At 35.5% G+C, this 22,565-nt stretch overlaps 1 long non-coding RNA gene across 1 annotated transcript in view; it reads right to left on the bottom strand.

Moving 5' to 3' along the window:
- The window catches only part of LOC141377184 (uncharacterized), a 51,776-nt gene that overhangs the window by 18,833 nt on the left and 10,378 nt on the right, over positions 1–22,565 (bottom strand). The window contains exons 2-3 of the long non-coding RNA XR_012389307.1: positions 6,663–6,711; positions 4,432–4,637 (exon numbers count right to left, since the gene is read on the bottom strand). This is a non-coding gene — a long non-coding RNA (uncharacterized lncRNA). The remainder of the gene's footprint in view (positions 1–4,431; positions 4,638–6,662; positions 6,712–22,565) is intronic.

Raw genomic sequence — 22,565 nt, 5'->3', positions numbered from 1 at the left:
CATAGTATATATATTGTTTACATAATGCTTTCAGCATATTCTAACAGCTTGTCACCCAGTGATAAGCACAGTGATTCGGCAAAATTAATGTTAAAGTAGGCAGCGTTCATCTGACAGGTCCATTTGCGATACCACCCTCCCAATGAATATTGGATAAGAAAAAATGGGCAAGCATCCAGCCCCAAATATACAACCTCATTGAAGCTCCAAGTGTTTTAACAAGATGTGTGGTCATGTGCAAGAAATAATGTTCCATGATTACCAGATTCAAAACTATGTAGTGCTAAAAACCGAGGTTCTGCCTAGCCAATGACAAGGAAAAAAGACAGCTAACGTTATACAAGGCCCGGGTAATCATCAACAAGCAAAATGACTGCATTCTGACAGTAAACTACACCAGAACTTACGGCAGGGTATGTGAACTTACAACTAGAGGTAAAGTTGGTTTTATATTTGCACATTCAGACTTTATTCTTAATAATATAATTTTATAAAAGCATTATTTGCAAACTCTAAATAGCGAAATCATATTAGCAGCCAATAACTATCAAAGTACAACATTGTTGACAGTCAAATAAACAGTGTTAATGTTGTTTTCAAGTCACACTAGCAGGTTATTTCATACTAAATATTCAAAGTTCCGTGGTAAACAATATAGGGAGTGTGTCACAAGTTGTCACTGAATGAATGTGTGAATATAAAACCAACTTTACCCTAATAACTTACACTTTCACATTTCATTCTTAGCATTCAATGTCCGCAGTTCAATTAACCATGTTTATCTGTTTATGCTGAAATCATTGCTGCAATCAAAAACAAGTAATGTGTATGATTCAGCATATTGTGAACTGACCTGATATAACATGAGAACTGCAGAGTCCAGCATTTATAATTAGGTCGTCACTTCATTCAGCTCCCTTTTAGCCAAAGACGTCTACAGTCGGCATTAAAAGCAGTGTGGTGTACGGTAAATTTGAAGTTTTCTAGTTTCGAACTTGGCATCCTACTGCACAACACGATATGTTTATGATTGCCACCGGTATCTTTTTGCAATTGGGAACCCGTGTGATGTCATGTGTGACATAAGTTGGTAAATTGTCTACTGGATAGCAAAGATCTAAAAATATGATGAGTTGTGTGTGAGGGACCCTCTTCCTAAAATGTAATAGGCCTTTATGAATATTCATCTTTCCATAAAAAAAAAAACAATGCTGTGTAAAAAATATTATAAATGGGCCTATATATTTTTTAGAAAATATCAAATTTTTATTAAATAACAAATGGATTGTTTATATTTAATCAAGTTTATATAAACAATGGGTTTATTCGATCAGATTATTTATATTTGGAATCATTTTATGATAACCATTCAATTATTTTTATGATTATTTTAATTCTATTTTTTATAATTTACAGTTGAAGTCAGAAATATTTAACCCTCTGAATTATTAGTCAGAATTATTAGCCCCCCTAATATCTCATTTCTAATAACTGATTTATTTTATCTTTGTCATGATGACAATAAATAATATTTGATTAGATATTTTTCAAGACACTTCTATACAGCTTAAAGTGACATTTAAAGGCTTAACTAGGTTAATTAGGTTAACTAGATAGGTTAGGGTAATTAGGCAAGTTATTGTATAATGATGGTTCGTTCTGTAGACTTTTGAAAACAAATATAGCTTAAAGGGCTAATAATTTTGACCTGATTAAAAAAAAAAATAATAATTTCTAGCCGAAATAAAACAAATAAGACTCTCCAGAAGAAAAAATATTATCAGACATACTGTGAAAATGTCCTTGCGCTGTTAAACATCATTTGGCAAATATTTAAAATAAAATAAAATAAAATAAATGAAAGGGGGGCTAATAATACTGATTTCAACTGTACATGTTGGCCTTTATTTGTTTACCATAATAAATTGTTTAATACTTTAATTTTATCTAATTTTTAAGTGCTTAAATAAATTATTTTCAAGTTTTTAGGACTTAAGATCACACACAATACATTCAGCAATATGATTTATGAGTGTTAAAAAAGTTAGTTGGATTCCAGCAGATGCTGTGCCATTTTTGAAGAAGTTATGACTGATTATTTAACAAATATGTTAAGAAAAACATTCAAATTCTTTGTTGGTGCCATTTAACAAAAGTAATCCCACTGTATATATAAACGATGGCACATCAAATATTGTTTAAAACATTCTGTCAGCTGTGTAAGATTCAATAGTCCAACTTTATGTCTGTTGTTTACCATCTTAAGCACCTATTTTGAAAACTATTTTTCTTTTTTTCTGTAAAATGTTTGTAGGGATCTACAAACACACGAGCATGTTGCGTTCTGCTCTTGCATTATGTAAAATGTGGTTCTGTATTCTATGTGACAGAATGATTCAAACAAAGTCCTGAACTCTGCAATGATTTTCTTCCATTTTTCCTCCCTGAAAAGTGCAGTTCCTCCCCTGCAACAAAAAGCTACTGTAATACTCAGTAGGGTTATCTGTCAGCCCCCCTTTCTTGCCCCCATAAATGCAGCTCTGCGGCCTGACTGTCTTTAACCCAGCTGATAACGCTTTAGCCTCCTCGTAAAGAATAGGTCTCTTTTAAGTGATCCATTAACGTCCTGTCCCCAAGAGTCTGCCTCAGTCTGCTGAAACAAACCAGGAAACCTTGAAGGAAAACAGGATGACAGACAAGCACCAAGATCAAAGACCCCCTTCGATTCCCCCCTCTCGTTCCCCAGACATCTCCAGGCCTCCTCCCTAATGTTTTCAATTAGGGCCTCTGAGAATGTTTCAAATCGTAACGTTATCAATTAGTCAGCAATCCCTGTGTTTGGTTCTAATGGCCTCGAGTTAGCAGCGAAGATTTAGTGCTTAAGAGGGAGATATCAGTACAGGAAAGAAAGGTTTTCATGTAGGGAATTTACGACTGTCTGCTTTACAGAGTTACGTTCTCCGTGGAGCTTTCGGGTCTATGGTGTCCAATTCATTCTGACTCCTTTAAATAAACTGTAATGATTTAAAGTAGCGCTGTACATTTGTCGGCGACAGGTCATAAACATTGCTATTATGGTTCTATGACTTGAGAAAACAATTAATTAGCCTTTTGCTCTTTAGGAGAAACATGCCAATAAAATAACTTAAGTTTTGAGCTAAACAAAACAGCTTCATGTGGCAACATACAAAACTTATTGGTATTTTTATGCTTTACTTTACATTGGTTACACTTTAATGATCCTCTTTATATATTTTGTCATTATTGCAGGCTAATTGTAGATTGTAAAGTAATAATTAATTAATATTTAAGTATTAAAGTATTAATTTAGAAATATGTGAATATACTTGCAAAGTAAATAGTCAACTGAAAGTTTAAGGACTATCAAAATTAAGTGTTGGCAAACATTGAGCAATGTAATTCAGGGTATATGCAGGATTCCTAAAGATAATTTTAATATCCTTTCAAAACTTTTTAAAAACCTTTTCAGAATATATTAAGACCTCATCGGTTGAACAACATTTCAGACATCGTAGAAACGCGATTAAGAATTTTAAATACCTTTTAAGGGCCTTCATTTTCTCATAATTGATTTATCAACTTTTAATACTTTTTAAGACCATGTGGACATATTTACAGTAAATAGAAAATTTAAAATGATCACCAAAATAAGTAACTTCAGCATTTGTTTAAACCATAAATAAAATGTTAGTAAAACTAAATAAATTCTGTACATGGTGATATAATAAGGTCTTGTGTAGCAAAATGTGCAAGAAATAAAACATACTTTGCGACATTATTACCGTTAATCACCTTCAACCAGCCTTGGCAAATGAGTTCACAACAGTTTAGATGGCACTTTCCTGTCAAATTCTTAAAAATTAAGGCTATTTACTTGCATCAAGGGTTACTTAAAGAACTTTTAAAAACTCAGTATACTATGAAACTTTACTTAAAAAAAAAGCTTCTTTAGATCATTAAAATGTTCTCACTAAGAAAAAAAATCCTTTAATGAACAGTTTCCCTAGACAATTTTAGGGAGCCCAAAATTGTTCTATTATGGTATCAAGAACCATATTAAAATTGTTTTTACCTGTATATGGTTTTATATCTTTCAAAGTGTTGACTTGCATTGTATAAATTACCAAGAACCACATTTAAGCTAAAAATATTCTTTAAATGTTCAGCAGAAAAACTTGGGAGGCCCGAAGGCGAGTAAATTAATGAAGTTTCATTTTTGGATAAACAAAAAAATACCCCATATAACATTTCTCATAAAAATGATCCAAAATCGATCTGTTTTCCTATATAATGTCTGTTCAATAATGCCAAAGTGTTTCCTTGTCAGCTCATATTAACTTTCATCTACTATTAGATCAGTATCTGCATTGTGCACTAACCCCAAGTGGTCTTCATGGGGTCCTGGCTTACCCGTTCATTCATTTCTGTGTCCTGCCCAGTGACGGCACTCCAGGCCTGGCTGTATTAGAAAGGTCAGGGGGCTCCAGCTGGCAGGCAGGGGCCACAGTGGGACCTGGAGACGGGTATTTCAGACGCCAGCATGGGGGAGACACTTTCACCTGACTGAGCGCTGGCCATGTGTTCAGCCCCACGCTGGCTCGGCCCGCAATTCAGCTCTGTGAAAAGAAGGAGATGCACAGAGTGGCCATTCTCTATAAATTATTGCTGTTATTCACTGTAAAGTCTATAGCAGAGGTGCCCAAACTTTTTTGTAGGAAGGGCCAAAAACCAAATAGCCTTGGGCCAAAGATGTACAAAAAATACCTTTTTTTAAATGGTAACATTTCAATAAAAACAGAAACAATAACATTTATAAAAGTGGATTTTTAAGCAGAATCTGCCTTTGCCTTGATTTTATCTGTCAGGTGACATTGTTTACATTTTAAATCAAATCTGATTAATTGACATGATTTCAAGTGTACACATTTAGATATTGCTTGATAGTAATAGCAGGTTTGGCATGCTGTCCCAGGAGAAACCCTGAGTTTGGAGATAATTAAGCTCAAGGCTCCTGTCTGGTCAATGAGCATGTGAGGGGGTAAAGGAGAAAAGGGGGAGATGGGGTGGATGGGGGGACTCTTCAAAAAACGAAGATGAGAGAGTAATGCTAGTCAGGCTTTTTATAATGAGTTTGGAAAGATCTGATTGGCTTACTAATAATTACAGATGAGACACCAGCTGTGATCAGTAATATGTGCTCCTCTCGAAATTAGCTTTTGAAACTTCACTTAAATTGAAACATTCAATTTCAGTTAGCTTTTTTGTAGCTCAACAATAAAACAAACAAATATTTATTCTCCCTCTTTTGACAGGCCAAATTAAAGGTTACTATGGGCCAACTTTGGCCCTTGGGCCCTAGTTTGGCCATCTCTGGTCTATAGCTTTTACAGAACCTGATCTGACCTATAGACCATTCTAAGGGATGTAAACAATAACAATAGTTTTGACCTATTTCCTGTTTTACATTTTAAATTTCCATAGCTTCTGAGAGTCCATATTGATAAACAATGTTACAATAGCTGTTATAACACCAAGTTATGATTGAATCACCTCTTGTTAAAGATATGAAATAGTTTGACAACAAGGAGGAAACGTTCATGCCAATGGCATCATGGCATCACCACATTGAAGTGGCCAATGGCATCACCACATTGAAGTGGTCTATAAACGAATCTTCCACTGGTGTGACCCAAGGGAGATGCTTTTGTTATTTGTTAAGAGGATTAAGACATTACCTGACAATATTTCAGGATTCATTTTTATCTAATGCACTGCAACTTATTTTCTGTTTTAGGTTAAAGTTGCTCTGAATAGTGCGAGTAAAATAAATTTGAGGCCAAACATTTAACAATGTGCTCAATCACCATTTAGTTTAGACAAAGAGTGATTCATTTAATTTAGCAATTAATTAGACACCATTAATAGTACATGAACTCCCGACAACTAACTGTAAAATAAATCACATGTATATGCTTTAAAAAACATCCCACAGTCTTTATAGTACACTTAAAAAGATCAGGAGTTTACATGTCAGCAAAGGAGCAGCCAAAGGACAAAAATGACACACAAAACTACTTGCTGTAATGGGTGACATTTAGTTCCTGGAAAACTCCAGTTAATCACCTGTCAGGAAAATGGTGAATAATGGCGCTCTTAAATGTTTTGCATTTCTTCCAACCAAAAAGACATAGTTTGAATAAATCGGAGATTACAGCCACAGAGCACAATTGACATTCCCCATATTTTAGGGACAAGTTGTGTGATAATTGTACCCACAGATCACATCTTTAACAGCGTCTATGAATTACGGGTGGAGTATGTCAGAAACTATGGCATTTTTTTAAGGTGAAAGTAGGACACAATCACTCTTTTTTTGCCAACATTACTGCAATATTAATTCAGATGAATTATGGAACACCCTAACTTACATATATTTTAAAATACCGTAGGGCAAAGCAGAATGAAATCATTTTCAGGTCAGGAAAATGTAAATGTAATAGAAAGCTTAGTTTTATTATCTGATTTCATTAGATTGATTGCAACAGCAAAGTATATTTAACAAGTCGTTTCATATTCCATACCAATTAGGCACATGTCAGTTCTGAATTGAGTAATTACCTTAAAAAAAAACAAATTCTTACCTCTTTAGCTGCCAAATGAGGAGTGCCCAGCCTGCCAGCTGTTATTCTCCTGCCAAAGTACAAAGAACCAAATGCTTAATGGGCCATTTTAGGCCTCCTGAAGTTGTATCTGTCATCCTCTTAAACAAAACATTATTTACTGGCTCTTTACGAGCTTATTTTAAAGAGATTTGTAGCACGCTTGTTTATACATCCTATTTTGTTCATGAAAATATTGAATTATGATACAAAATCTGACTTATTGGATGTAATAAAGTTTGACGCAATATTTAATAAAATATTCATTATGTCAGAGGAATTCCAGCAGCTATAAAATAACCATGTTAATGGTTAGAGACAACGTAAAGTGTCCTTGTTGTGGTTCCTCGTAGTTATTTCTTCCTCCATGTGCAGCGCAATTGTATTTTACATTTTTAAAGATTCGCCGTCACTCTCCCTGTGAAACAGCTGGTGGAGTGTTATGGCTCTGTGGCACAGGTTTGTGTCCCATTAGAGGTTATAGGGCTCTATGAGTGTGTAAAACCATAAAACAGGTCACAGCTGAATGTATGAGTGTCCATTTTCACATTAGAGTAAGAGTGAACACATGTCCCGTTGTGCTGTTGTGGAGTCGGGTTTCATTTTCGAGGGCCTTCAGTACGTAGCGACTGAGACTCGCTGTAGATGGCAGAACTACCGCTGACCTCAAAGCTTCAGCCTGGCCAGCTCTCATGACTGTTTATTAAAACTGCATGATTCACGCGCTGCCAAAGAGCCTTTTTTCCCCTCGCTGGGAGAGTCTCGTTTATTATTATCAGGGCGGCCTAGTGTTGCTAAGGAGAGCAGGGGCTGATAGCCTGACATCAGCTTCTTCCAGCCGTACGGAGGTAATTGTTGTTTGACTTTTTCCAATACACAAGTGCATCACTTCACACGCAGATGTAACAGCTAATGTTCTAAGTGCTGGCACAATAATAATGTAATTCAAAACAGAAAAAAAGTGGTTTTATGAAAAAAATGGCATTTGCAGAGTGGAAAATGTGTTTAAATAAAAAGTACAGATCACAGTAAATAGCTATTAAATGGATATAAGCGTTACCATATGTTTATGCATGTGTTTGTGGCAGGGAAGGTGTGTTTGTGTGTGTGCGCGTCTGTGTGTTTGTGAACAACAATAAATGTATAATTAGGCATTTTAAAAGAGCCTAATTAAGGGGACGTTAAAATGCAGGGTAGCCTGTAGGCATGGCTGTATTTTATTCATGCAGCGAGCTTTCGGTTACTGTCCAGCTTCACACAGCCAGCTACATTGTTGCCTTTATTTTGTCCTCCAGTTTTATGAACACAAATCTCGTAGTTTAAAGAATCTATTAATATTTTGTTAATCATCAGAACTCAAATTAGGATATTATTACATCAAATTTGAGAGACTTGAGTTTCTTTACTGAAAGTCTTTTCACTGAAAACTAGGGCAGACAGGGCGATTTGGCCTAAAATTAAAATCTTAGTTAATTGAATATTTGAACTCTTTTACAATTAATGAACGATTATGTTATTTATTTGTTTGACTTTTTTTGCCCTCATAGTTCACTGACAAGTTTTGTACAGTAAATATGCTTTCATGTTACAAGTGAGAGATTTTGAATAAAGAGTGCATTACTTGATTTTAAAATAATTAAAGAAAACACACACCATCTATGATAATTTATTGAACATCAATGTTGAACAACTAAAATTCAAACACACATTGGCTAAAACAAACAGTCACATTTTCATACAAAAAAGTAACAATAAATAACTTGCACTTTTGAAAACAAAATACATTATTTTCACTGTTTTTTATATTAAATGTCTTTTGCATATCCTGTAATAATGTTTTAAACAGTGTATTTCTTGCAATTTCTGTAAGCAAATGTTTTAATAGAAAAAATTATTTTCATGTAATGGAAAGTATGCTGTATCTGGCGCAGTTTCGTCAATCATCAATGTTGTGCAAAGTAACATTAAACACTGTAAAACCCAGCAGTCAACTTTATCAAATGAAATTAGTGTAGTTATTTCAAAATCGACAAAGTTAATTCTACTCATTTGAAAAGAGTTTTGAACTCAGTGTTGAATTAAATGAGTTAATTTAATAACTTATTACTTCAACTTAAATGTTCACAGTACTCATATAGATTATTTTTTTAACTCATTTTTGTAGCAATTGGTTTCCTCAAACAGTTTGAGTTGCCTTAACTTATTGGGTTTTACAGTACTAAGCTAGTTTGTGTTCTCTTCATTTATCGGGTTTTACTGTGCTCCAAAAAATGTATGGATTAAGTTCACAATACTCATTAGGATTAGTTTATGAACTTAAATGGTTTGTTGCAATTGGTTTGCTCAAATGGTTTAAGTTACTTTAACTTTTTGGGTTTTACAGTGTAACAGCTAGAGCAGGGTCAAAATAACTGAACATAAACCTGGAGGCTGAGAAAAATACTCATTTTAGGAGAACATTTCAGACGGCATTTGGAGGTTTTTTGCATATGAGCTCTTCATTTTGAGGTGTGAGACTTTTTGTTAAAAAAAAAATGTTTAAAGGAGGGATAAATATCTCATAATATTAATTAAAATTGTCTTCATTTGTGTTCCAAAGACTAATGATTCTGGTTTGACATAAGCATAAATAAAATAACTATTTTAATTTTTGGGTTAACAAACGTTTTTTTTGCGTTAACTATCCCTTTAAGAGATGCATGACTGGATTAAATGACTGGTGCAATGTCATCTCTTACAGATCCCGCCTAAAAATCGACAAAGATATGAAAAGCATATCATTAACTTATTGCTTTTGCTAAACATAAGTACTTTAATACAGCCGTCATCGCTGATGCCAAAATGACTTCCATGTCACGTTAACATTTGCTATAAAAAAATTTGCAAAGCAATCGTAAATCAAGAATCTGTCAGCAGAGCGGCGGTCTCATGGTGAATATGAGGGTTGAAGTGTGGTTGAAAGTGTGCTGTCTGTGAGGGGGAAGCCACAGTCTGCCCATGACTGTGCCAAGCAGCTCTAGACACACACACACTCATATGGCTTATATCTGCTCGGGTGTGAAGCACTATAGAAAGCTGAAATTGTGTGGAAGTACTGAGATGATGTTCAACCTCATCTCATGAATGCCATTCAGAGCAACAGACTCCATGATCTTGAATGGAGGTTGACAAGTCTCAGTCTGAACTTCATATATTTATTTACACTACCGGTCAAAAGTTTGGGGTCAGTAAATGTTTTTTTTTGCTGTTTTTAAAAAAAAGTTATAAAATAAGTTTGTCCTGCTCACCAAAGCTGCATTTACGTAATCAAGTACAAACTGTAAAATTGTGAAATGTAATTGCATTATAAAATAACTGTTCAAAAGTAGTTTATAATAAGATAGATTAGGTACAGCTCGAACTCAAATCAGCAACCTTCTTGCTGTGAGGCGACAGTGCTAACCACTGAGCCACTGTGTCACCGATTTTGAACTTTAAGTAAATAAATATGTATTGGTAAACTTAATAATGTATGTTATATCTTATTAGTCTTTTAATTCTTTGATATGGGAGATTTTAAAAGATTTTGACTAATTTTTGATAGCCAGTTTTAAGATTGTTTGTCTTCATTTTACTTTCTCCCTTTCTGCATTTCAATTGTGCTCTAGCTGTACCTAATCTATCTTAAAGGTATAGTTCACAAAAAACATGAAAGTTCTGTCAATAATTACTCACCCTCATGTTGTTCCAACCCACCCAAAACTTTGTTTTCAGAACACAAATTAAGATTTTTTTGATGAAATCCGAGAGCTTTTTCCTCCTCTATGGACAGCAATTATCCCCACCCGTTCAAAGTTCAGATAGGCCCAAAAAAGTAAAAAAAAAAAAAAAAAAGCTAAAACATATTTATTATATTACAGCACACGTTCATGGATGTCCTTGTGTGAAACAAAGCGCAGATGCATCCGAGATACGTCAACTGTGACAAGAGCAACATACATAAAGAGCACAGCGCACTCCTGAAAATGCGCCCTATACTGACACTGAGGAGAAGAACCATTGGATAAAAACATTGATTTTGTTTTGTGTGAACAAAAGTTCTCATAGATAATAATATTTAGATTGATCCACTGAACGCATATGTTCTGTTGGAATTTTTGCTGTATATGAAGTGTCAGAGAGCTCTCAGATTTCATCTAAAACATCTTAATTTGTGCTTTGAAGATAAATGAAAGTCTTTTAGAGTTGGAACAACATGAGGGTGAGTAATTAATAGCAGAAATGTACTTTTTGTAATGTTTTTAAACTTAAACCAATGTTTAATGCAAATATGGTTAGTTGTTATATTAACGCTACATACAAAGTTCCTCATTTTTGTAATTTGATTGGTTTAATAAGTGTCTGCTTCATGAATAAACTTAAATGTAGATTAGATTTACTGAAGAAGCCACAAACACACTGTGACAGTATGACTAGTCCCACTAAAGTCCCTCACTGCCTACAGTCATATCGTATTTTGTCCTTAAGCAGCTTAATGTCCATTTAGTACACAAATGGGTACCAAGCTGTGTATTAGTGTTAGAGATGGCCTTTTCACTAAATAGGACTTTTGTGCTGTTTCTTTGACCGCAGTCTGAGCTGTTAAGTGACAAGAGAGATTATCTCTGTCCACAATAGAGCCAATCATTTTCCCCTAAGTATAGAGTCTAAACTCCCCTGAAAAGCATAAAGGCCCTCACATTTAAAGAGCCAGTAGAGGGACGATCCCATTCATGACTTAATGGCCAAATGAAAGTTCCTAATTCAGCAGTTAGGACTGTGGCGAGAGCTCAGCCTCAACATGTCAGTGCTGGGCTCTGGGACTGAGCTGGCTTTGTTGGCCAGTAACAGTAATGGAGGGGGGTCTGAACGAGGCCTCATAATAACTTCCCGTCGTACAACTCTATGGCTTTTCCCACGTACAAGCGAACGGGGGGACAATGTTCTCCCCGTTCCCGAACGGCCCCCCTCTGACGCCCGTCCCTCTGAGCTTCAGTCGGAGCTCATCGCCGGGTCAAGGGAGCGTTTAGTTCCATGATGATGGAGCGTAAAACAAGGCTCCATACAGCAGTCAGCTGATGCCTGTCATCACTGCGGGCTTGTGTGTGTCCCCAACTGTCCTCTCTTCCCTTAATTACCCATCCTCACTCCCACAGCAAGGTCCCTCACAAATTACACCACATTGTTGGAGGAAGATTGGCCTGTCATCGCCGAGAAGAGGAGCATTTCAGCATGGCCATAATGGCCCCGATGCCCGGCAGTGGCTGAACACAGCGCACCCCCCATCGCCCTGCCTCGCCGGCCATTACCGCTGGTGCCAGGTGACTCTGTGACCCAGACAGCTTTCTGCCATGTCAGCAATTCAAATGCACGGCGCCACAGTGTGGGGCTCGCTCCTCTTCTCAGACAATGGGCAGAATCGAGCTCCCCTAAAGATGAGTTAGGGCCTCTGATAATACAACTCCTCCACTTTCGCCTTTTTTTTCCCGCTGCCCCCGTGGAGCTCAAAGAAAATGAGATCCGAAATTATATGTGGGTCCCTTGTCTCTCGTGAATCAATATCTGTTTAGTCTAAAACGCCACTGGACAGCTATTAAATTGTTCCGCAAAGGAATGCCTGTGAAAGTTCATCAGCCACAAATATTAAAATTGGTGTGAATAGGGAAGCTGATTTTAAATTCGGCAAGCTTCAAGCTCATTTTAAATAGTCAAACTACTGTTTTGAGAAAGCAGTTAGTTGCACTACAAGCTACAATACAAACAAAAAAAGTCCTTAATTATGAGAGCTATAGACATGGCCCAAGATTGTGATGGTGTAATAACCTTGGATTAAAATATCACAATATTGTTATTATTGCTCTAAAATATGCTGTTTTTGAATATCTCAGTAAAAAAGAACTACATTTTACCCTCATTTAGCACAATATTTTTCATTTTAGGAAACATTTCATATATTTTGGAGCAGTAAACATTCATTTATTTTCTTGTCGGCTAAGTTCAATTCAATTCAATTCAGCTTTATTTGTATAGCGCTTTTACAATGTAGATTGTGTCAAAGCAGCTTCACATAAATGGTCATAGTAACTGGAACAGTGTGGTTCAGGTTTTAGTGTTTAAGTTCAGTTCAGTTCAGTTTAGCTCAGTTCAGTGTGATTTAATCATTACTGAGAGTTCAAACACTGAAGAGCAAATTCATCGATGCGTAGCTCTACCAATCCTGAACCATGCGAGGCAGTGGCGACAGCGGAGAGGGAAAAAAAACTTCACCTGATGGGAGTGAAGAAAAAAAACCTTGAGAGAACCAGACTCAGTTGGGCACGACCATTTTAATTTCTCCGCTGGCCAAAATTCTTGTGCAGAGCTTCATTCGCCGTGGTTGAGGCTGGAAGATGGCCTAAGTCCCTTTATTAATCTGGGGTCGCCACAGCGGAATGAACCACCAACTTATCCAGCACGTTTTTCCGCAGCAGATGCCCTTCCACCCGCAACCCATCCCTGGGAAACATCCACAAACACTCAGTCACACACACACTCATACACTACAGACAATTTAGCCAACCCAACTCACCTGTACCAAATATCTTTGGACTGTGGGGGAAACCGGAGCACCTGGAGGAAACCTGTGCGAACGCAGGGAGAACATGCAAACTCCACATAGAAACGCCAACTGAGCCGAGGATCGAACCAGCGACCTTGCTGTGAGGCAACAGCACTACCTACTGCGCCACTGCTTCGCCCAGCAGTAAACATGTCAGGCTAGATAATTTAAATAAATCGTTGACTTCTGCTGACTTCTTCAAAAACAGATTTCTTTACAGCACATAAAAAAAACACTTTAAAAAATCTTTACGTTCAAGATTCCTTAGGAACAATATATCAGAACTTTTTTGTGGTTTTATTACCTTGATTTTTCCAAACCATGGTAAACTTTAAAATCGGTTATCATCCCAATGCCTTCAATAATGACGTAACTCAGCTCATTATCGTCTTTTGGAATCTATGCAATACATCAATACTAAAACTACTAAACTACTAAAATGTCAATAAAAGTCACTTTGTAAAACTGTTTAACATCAAAAAGTAGAATTAAGGTACAGTAAACATCCATGAATCACACAATACGGGGAACTGTTCATTACAGTTTTTAAAGTGCAATTTCACAAAAAATTAATGAAATAAATGAAAAAAAAAATACATTTCCAGTTTTAAACTTAAGACCTGTTCACACCAGGTACGATATCTATAGCTATAAAAGTATAGTTCTAAATTTAGAAGAATAGCGTACATAAAAATATGTTAATTAACAGTATGATGTGAATGAATGAATGAATGTTTCAACTAAATACTCTGTAGCTTGAAATGTACATGTTTTTCCATTTATTTATATGCTCCCAACACATTTGTCTCAGAGCAAATTTTCATTGGCACAATTCCTAATATATTTTTAATTGCATAATTTGTGTGTATCTTATACATCAGGGATCACCAAACTTGTTCCTGGAGGTCCGGTGTCCTACAGATTTAGCTTTAACCCTAATCAAACACACCTGAACAAGCTAATTAAGGTCTTACTAGGTATACTTGAAACACCCAGGCAGGTGTGTTGAGGCAAGTGGGAGTTAAACCTTGCAGGGCACCGGACCTCCAGGAACGAGATTGGTGACCCCTACTATTGTTTATATAGATACAACAAACCATTTTTAATTAATAGTTTTCATTCATTATTCTGCATGTTTTATGCGACTGTTCTTCCTTCCCTCAATTAAAGCAGTAAAGTACTTGTGATTTTCCATTTTGGTTTGATTTTCATAATTTCAAATAAAAGTGCTTCAAGTTTGCATTGTTGTGATTTACCAGATAGCTGGTCTATTGCTCATAATCCTTTGATCTTTTCATGGATTACATGAACCACATGAGTGAGCGAACTTTACAAATGTAAGGGGACCAATCTAGATGAACCAGTTCGCTTGCACGAATCACACACTGACTACACCGAACAAGGGAAAGAGAGGGGGAAATAGAGAGAAGTAGATTTTTTAGTGAGCTCCTTAAGAAAAAGATGACAGATGAGGTGAGTGCATTATGTCTTTAGTCCTGGCATTAAAAATGACAAAATACCATTCGGTTGCACTACAGCGCTAGTTGGAAAAAGTAGCTTGTTTGTGGAACTTTTCTGGAAAACAATTGAACCACTGTCTTGCTACTGAGAAATATTCTTAAAGGATTAGTTCATCCCAAACTGAAAATTCGCCATCATTTATTCACCCTTATGTCGTTCCAAACCCACAAGACATTCATGGATCTTCAGTACAAAAATGAAAATATTTTTTAATGAAATCTGTCTCTCAGTCTATTCACTAAAAGCTCTGACACTTAATACATGTGAATAAAAGTCTAAATCAAATAGTTTGACTAATATGCATTTATTTTGGGACTTCTACAAAGTTGTTTTAAGGTGAAGGAATTTGGCTGAATAGATGTTCAGTTAAAGGACAGAAATCCCACAGATTTCATTAAAAAAATTTGTTTGAGTTTTAAAGATGAATGAAGCTTGTGGATTTAGTACAACATGGGGTTAAGTAAATGATGAAGGCAGTTTTATTTTGGGGTTGAACTAACCCTTAAATGTAGTAACAGTTTAGTAACAGCTTTTAAATGATAATGTTTTAAAAAACACTTTTTAAAATCATGCATTTTATATTGTAGTGAAACTAACAGAACAGAACAGAACAGAACAGACACTCTTTGCATGAGACTTACAGTACAACTGCAAAGCCTCATTCATGAATCGAGTGTCATTTTCACAAGCAGATGTTATTAATTTATTTTTTTATTCTGTTGCTTTAGTTGGAGTTGTCAGTTAATCATCACTAGAAGCTCATCTTCCTAGTAGCTGAATGAAGGGCTGTTTTATTTTTATTTTTTTTCACCCGCTGCATGTTTTGGAATGAGAATCAAATGTGACTTTGTTGCAGAGACACCACGACTCGTTCATCATAATAACATTTTATACTGTCGTCAGTCTGTCACGGAGGTCTGAGTGAATGGCTTATAATTTCTGCTCTTTTAAAACGCAGTTTAAACTATCTCGTGTGCATTTATTATATGCTGGAAAGGTTTCAAATTATGCTAATTGCTGCTCATTGACTTAACAACTTTGAACAACATTTTTGGATGTGGAGTTTTAATTGAGGATTGCAGTAAAATAAATTAGAAGTGTCATAAGTTTTAACAACTCTGATATGGGCCTAATAAATTCAACTGATAATTAAAAGAAAGAGCAAGTATAATATTAAACAATCTGTAAATGTGCTTTTGATGTTACATGTATTAACAATACCTCATTTTGCAAATTTAAGGTCATTAAAGGTTAAAAGGTAATTTGTTTTTAATTATTATGCCATTAAATATTACCATTCACAAAGATATGCCATGATTTCTTGCAAATATCCCATGTTCTGAATCTCCTACTTTTATCTTTTGTCTACTTTCTGTTACGACCTGTTCACTAGTAATAATTAGAGTTCATCTGTATTACACTGAGATCATGTTTAAACTAAACCACCTCACGAAAAACGTCTCCACAGGCCCAAAGCAAAAAGAGATTAAAAAGGTGTTGTTCTAATGAATTGAGATAGCCCTCCATTACATGAGGCGTATCTAGCAAATGGCAGTTGTTTATAAAAAACAAACACGTTGTAAATGGTAATTGTATGGCTCCGAGGTCCGTGAGCCAAACATTACACCGATTTCCTCACTATTACCAGACTGTCTGCCAAATGAGTTATTTCTAATTACTCACATATGCCTAGCAAATGTGGAAATCTGCTGCGGCCTTGGCTGACACTGAAGACAGTACTTATCAATTTACCACAGAACAAAGCTTGCATGTTTCCATTGCGTTCTTTAACTTGGTTGTAAAGAAAATATGACAGCCCTATTATAGTATGACCTTGTGTATAGGCAATTCATAAGCTGCTATCTAGAAACCACCTAGTGGCTGGAGACATTTTGGGTTGCACAAGATCTTTTACAAAATTAAACATCTACTAAATCGACAAAAAAAAAAAGATCAAAGCATAAGACTCCAACAGAAATTTAGTTAAAGTTTGAAGAATGTTTATAGCTGATTTGATAATAGAGAAATTAAATTCAAAGTCAAAAACTTGCCAAAACTCTACTGCATTTACAAGAATTTGTTGGATGTTTGTTTTTAATTCCAAACACCAAAATTGTAGTTTCTTCTTAACCGATAGGCAAAACTCTGGTTTTTGCCATGCATGTTTGCTCTTTACTTTAAAATAGTAAACAGCTAAATTCAAGTATAGTTTCTTAAAAAGGGCCACAGTAAGTGTTTTTTTTTTATATATATATTCAATTCAATTCATCATTTACAATGTAGATTGTGTCCAAGCATCTTAACAAAATTAGAAGTTCAAATAAATTAAAAATGTGTCAGTCCAGTTTTCAGTATACGACACTAGTAGTAAAACTAAAAGCTTAAATGAAATACTTCACCTATAAGTAGTCCATTGGATTATTGTAGTATATACAAAATTTATTAACACTAATTTCAAATGTGAATTAAACAGGAGATTTCAGATATTGCTAAATATATATAGACTCGGAACACATTTGGTATGCATTACAATGAGAAACCTTAAGTAGAGACCACATGCTAAATTGTGGCAACGTTTCTGAAAAAATGCATAACTCTGTTTTTACACTTGAGTAATTTCAGGGAGATGAGATCTGTTCACATGAATTTAGAAAAACGTTAATTAAACTTTTTAAAACAAAACAAAGACATTTGATTTGATCTGCACTAACAACAAATTGAGACCTTCACTTGTTTTTTATAAATTCATTCATTTTCTTGTCGGCTTAGTCCCTTTTATTAATCCGGGGTCACCACAGCGAAATAAACCGCCAACTTATCCAGCAAGTTTCTACGCAGCGGATGCCCTTCCAGCCGCAACCCATCTGTGGGAAACAGACACATTCACACACTACGAACAATTTAGTCTACCCAATTCACCTGTACCGCATGTCTTTGGACTGTGGGGGAAACCGGAGCACCCGGAGGACACCCACGCGAAGGCAGGGAAAACATGCAAACTCCACACAGAAACGCCAACTGAGCCGAGGTTCGAACCAGCGACCCAGCGACCTACTTGCTGTGAGGCGACAGCACTACCTACTGCGCCACTGCCTCGCCCGTTTTTATAAATTACACTGAAAAATTCTTGCTGTCTAAATCAACTAAACTTTTTAGTGAACTTACATCCAACTGACTAAAATTCAAAATAAACTTTGTGTAACTTAAAGGTGTAGTTCACACAAAACTAAACATTCTCTAATCATGAACTTATCTTTCACTCGTCACAAACCAGTTTGAGTTTCTTTTTTCTGTTGAGCACAAAAAAGATTCCAAAAACAATGTTGGAAAAACCTAACCATTGACTTGATTTGTTAGTTCAACAACAAAACTCAATAATTAAAGGTTTCCAACATTCTTCTAAAAACACTCACTAGCCACTTTATTAGGTACACTTTACTAGTACCGAGTTAGACCCCCTTTTGCCTTCAGAACTGCCCTAATCCTTCGTGGCATAGATTCAACAAGGTACTGGAATGAGATTTAGGTTTACGTTGACATGAAAGCATTGTGCATCGATTTGTTGGCTGCATATCCATGATTCGAATGCCTTTTTCCACCACATCCCAAAGGTGCTTTATTGTATTGAGTCTGGTGACTGTGGAGGCCATTTGAGGACAATGAACTCATTGTCATGTTCAAGAACCAAGTCTAAGATGATTCACGCTTTGTAACATGGCGCGTTATCCTGCTGGAAATAGCCATCAGAAGATGGGTACACTGTGGTCATAAAGAGATGGACATGGTCAGCAACAATACTCAGGTAGGCTGTGGGGTAGACATGATGCTCAATTAGTACCAATGGGCCCAAAGTGTGCCAAGAAAATATCTTCCATACCATTACACCACCACCCCCAGGATGGATCCTTGCTTTCATGTTATTAATGCCAAATTCTGACCCTACCAATATTTTATTGTTCTATCTTGGTGAAATGTAGCCTCAGTTTTCTGTTCTTAGCTGACAGGAGTGGCACCTGGTGTGGTCTTCTGCTGCTGTAGACCAACCGCTTCAAGGTTTGATGTGTTGTGCACTCAGCGATGCTGTTCTGCATACTTCGGTTGTAACGAGTTGTTATTTAAGTAACTGCTGCCTTTTGATCAGCTCAAACCAGTCTGACCATTCTCCTCTGACCTCTAGCATCAACAAGGCATTTGTGCTCAACTTCCACTCACTGGATATTTTCTCATTTTTGGACCATTCTCTGTAAACCCTAGAGATGGTTGTGTGTGAAAATCCCAGTAGATCAGCAGTTTCTGAAATACTCAGACCAGCCCATCTGGCAACAAAAAACAAGCTACATTCAAAGTCACTTAAATCCCTTTTCTTCCCCATTCTGATGCTCGGTTTGAACTGCAGCAGATCATCTTGACCATGTCTACATGCCTAAATGCACTGAGTTGCTGCCATGTGATTGGCTGATTAAAAATTTGCATTAACAAGCAGCTGGACAGGTGTACCTAATAAAGTGGCCGGTGAGTGTATATTTTATTGTGCTTATATCATGAAAAAAAATTAATAAAGGTTTGGAATCACTTGGTGGTATGTAATTTATTTTTTATCTTAAGCCAATTTTAATTTTTAAACAAAAAAAAATATTTAAGCGTTAACTCCTATTAAAGTTAGTTAAAGTAACAAAAACATTTGTTGTCAGGGCTTTTGGTCAAGTAATTTTTTTTTTGTGTAATAACTGCCATAATTATACTCAAACATATTATATCATAAAAATGTTTCATGTGTCAAAATGAAATCTATTTTAAGGCCAGAGATATTTGTTTTTTGAGTATAAATGTATAAGATTCAAAATGTTTACATGCTTAAACAACTATGCACATACTCATCTACCAACGGCCTATTTTTTACTCGTTGGCAGTGTATGGCTCGTCATATGTAGCATATCAACCTTCATTACCATTAAATGTGACCTTTATGTATACATGGCCATGTGATTTAGTCTACATCACATGAGAAAAATATACATCAATTCATTTGAAGAAACAACGGTTTGTTTGAAACATGTTTGCACAATCTGGCCCTAGGATGTGTACATCCATGCTGTATTTCACGCAACATTCAGCCATTAGCAGTGTTAATTAAAGTAGGATAAGCCTAATAATGCTGTTGAAATGAATCAAAGCATTTTGTTCTGTTTTAGTTATGCCATCCATGGACCATGAACTCCACATGTGTAGAATTTGTGACATGTTTACTGTGAAAGACCATTGCAGTGCCTAAATAGATTTTTTTTTTTAAATGCATAACTGCTCCTTTGAGCCAAATTAATCCATATAAATATATCAATTTCAATACGAGACCACAGTCAAATAGTCGTTTTGGTGGTTTTCCCCCCATATAATTTAAATTGCTGCAAGCTGCAGCACTTGGAAAAAGTTTGAGCCCACAATGCAGTTTTCTGCGCATAAATCACACCATAATACTGCCTTTAAATAGTTACAGACAGATAATTTATTCTTGGCACACACTGGACTCCATACCTTTGCCAGTGTGAGTGTGAGTGTGTCACGCTTAGTTGCCAGCAGTCATTATTTGCTGACAGCTCACGAGTCACTTTACTTTTTATTGTTCCTTTCATGATTTTAAAATACTAGTTTTACACCACTCTCACGGCACGACGATTATTCTCAGGCGAACACGGCAGGTGAAGATACTGTTTAATGAGGTTTAAAAAGAAGTGAAAAACTCTTTTACACCGAGATGCACTAACCAACCAGCATGTTTTCACAGGACCGTGTGATCGCTTGCCAGAGCAGAAAAAAACTCACCCATTGTGATCATCTGCTCAACTTCATTCAGTTTGTTTTTAGTAAGTCTAAACACGCTACACCTAATTCATCACAACGGCTTGATTGTGACAAAAGAGTTTTCCACTAATTGTGGCTATTTGTTTAAATTTGGCCCTGTGTGATTTATGCTCGGGCTGGCTTGGAGTATTTTGACAATTACTCTAACATAACAGAAATCAAAATCCAACTGCGATCCCCTGCCTTCGATTCACCAGAAATGGCCTTATCCAAACTGAGCTGGCACTCATTTTCTCCACGCTTTAAATGAAAGCATGCATGGTTTAGATTAAAGAATTGTGCCCCAGCTATTCAACTAAAAGCCCAACGCTAATGAAAACCAACTCTGCTCTTTTATAATTCATTTGTACCATTAGCATATTAGCTTCAGCATAATGACAGGATGTCATTAAAGGATTTGGTCTATGACTAATGACAATATTTGTGCTCTGAAATAGGTCAAACAAAGTAGCCAATTACTGTTCTTGCCATTACGATGATGAAAGCTCAAGATTACCATGTTTGGTTTCGGATAAATTGTTTACTAATAAACGTAAGGGCTTTTTGAGTCTCTTTCCAAAACAATGAAACAAACAGATTTAGCTAATTTAATGGTTTTTAAATTCGTTTAATGATGATATTATTATTTCGTAAAGCTACAAAACTCCACCTTAAAAAAATAAGCTTTTTAATTATTATAATTATTATAATAGATATTATTTCTACATTATTAGAACATGAGGAGTCCCATATTGGTGTCAGCAATAAATTCAATTACAAAGTGATTTTACATGCTTAGTATAAAGCATATTAAATGCAAGTAAATTCTCTCTGTTTTTGCTTCATATAACATTTGTAAAAATAAAATATTAAAATATGGTCAAGAATAGCAAATACATTTCAAAATAAATCAACATACTTATTCTAGGCATGGGCCGGTACAAGATTCTGACGGTATGATAACCTTGAATAAAAATATCACAGAAGTGATAAGTTTCACAGCATCACAGTATTGTGATTACTGCTCTAAAATATATTCTTTTTAATTGTTTGGGTAAAAAAACAACAACTTTTTTCCCACATTGAACACAATATATTTTATATTAAAAAACATTTAAAGAAATATAGCTTTTGATGTGGAGGGTACTTTTCTGCTGGATGTACTGTTGCTGAAAATAGTTGTGAAAAACATGTAAAAAATAAATAAATAAATAAAAACTTAGGATAGGACTGGGTAATTAATCGAAAAGTAATCAAAATCGACATTGAGAGCCTATAATCGATCTAATTTTTCCAGGTAAATTTTGTCCAATTACTCTCTCTACCATGTGTGGAGTAATGTGACCCCACTCTGTTAAGGCAATGAGTGTTTTAACTTTTTTCAATGTTTTAATGTGTGTTTTAGTAGTTGTTCAGCGTTGATGTTAAATAACTAATCATAGATAGTAGATAGTGTGTGTTTCCCTTCAATTATTTTAAAATCAATAATATTACACCCTTCATTCAAACATCATATATAATAAATAAATGAAATATTCTTTTATTTATTGTAATCAAGATAAAATGCTTAACTAATTGAGATTTTGATTTTAGACCAAATCAACCAGCCCTACATTAGGAACGTTACAACAGAAAATTTTGACAGTTTTAAAACCTTGACCGCTATTCAAATCATCTGATGAGATTATAATCATAACGCAATATATATCACTAAAAAAACAAAATAACAGTGCAGGCTAAAACAACAACAACAATAATAATAATAATAATAATAATAATAATAATGTGCAAAAACTGTGATAGTCTTTTTTTCTGCTCAAGAAAAAAGGACACAGTCTAATGTACAGCATCAAAAATTAAGTTGCATTACACTCTTATTGTTTGGAAGCTTGAAACCCTCTTTTTGCCCT

This window comes from Danio rerio, chromosome 13 (assembly GCF_049306965.1).
Source record: "Danio rerio strain Tuebingen ecotype United States chromosome 13, GRCz12tu, whole genome shotgun sequence".
Classification (NCBI taxonomy): Eukaryota; Metazoa; Chordata; class Actinopteri; order Cypriniformes; family Danionidae; genus Danio; species Danio rerio.
This window is presented reverse-complemented; position numbering and strand designations above follow the sequence as displayed.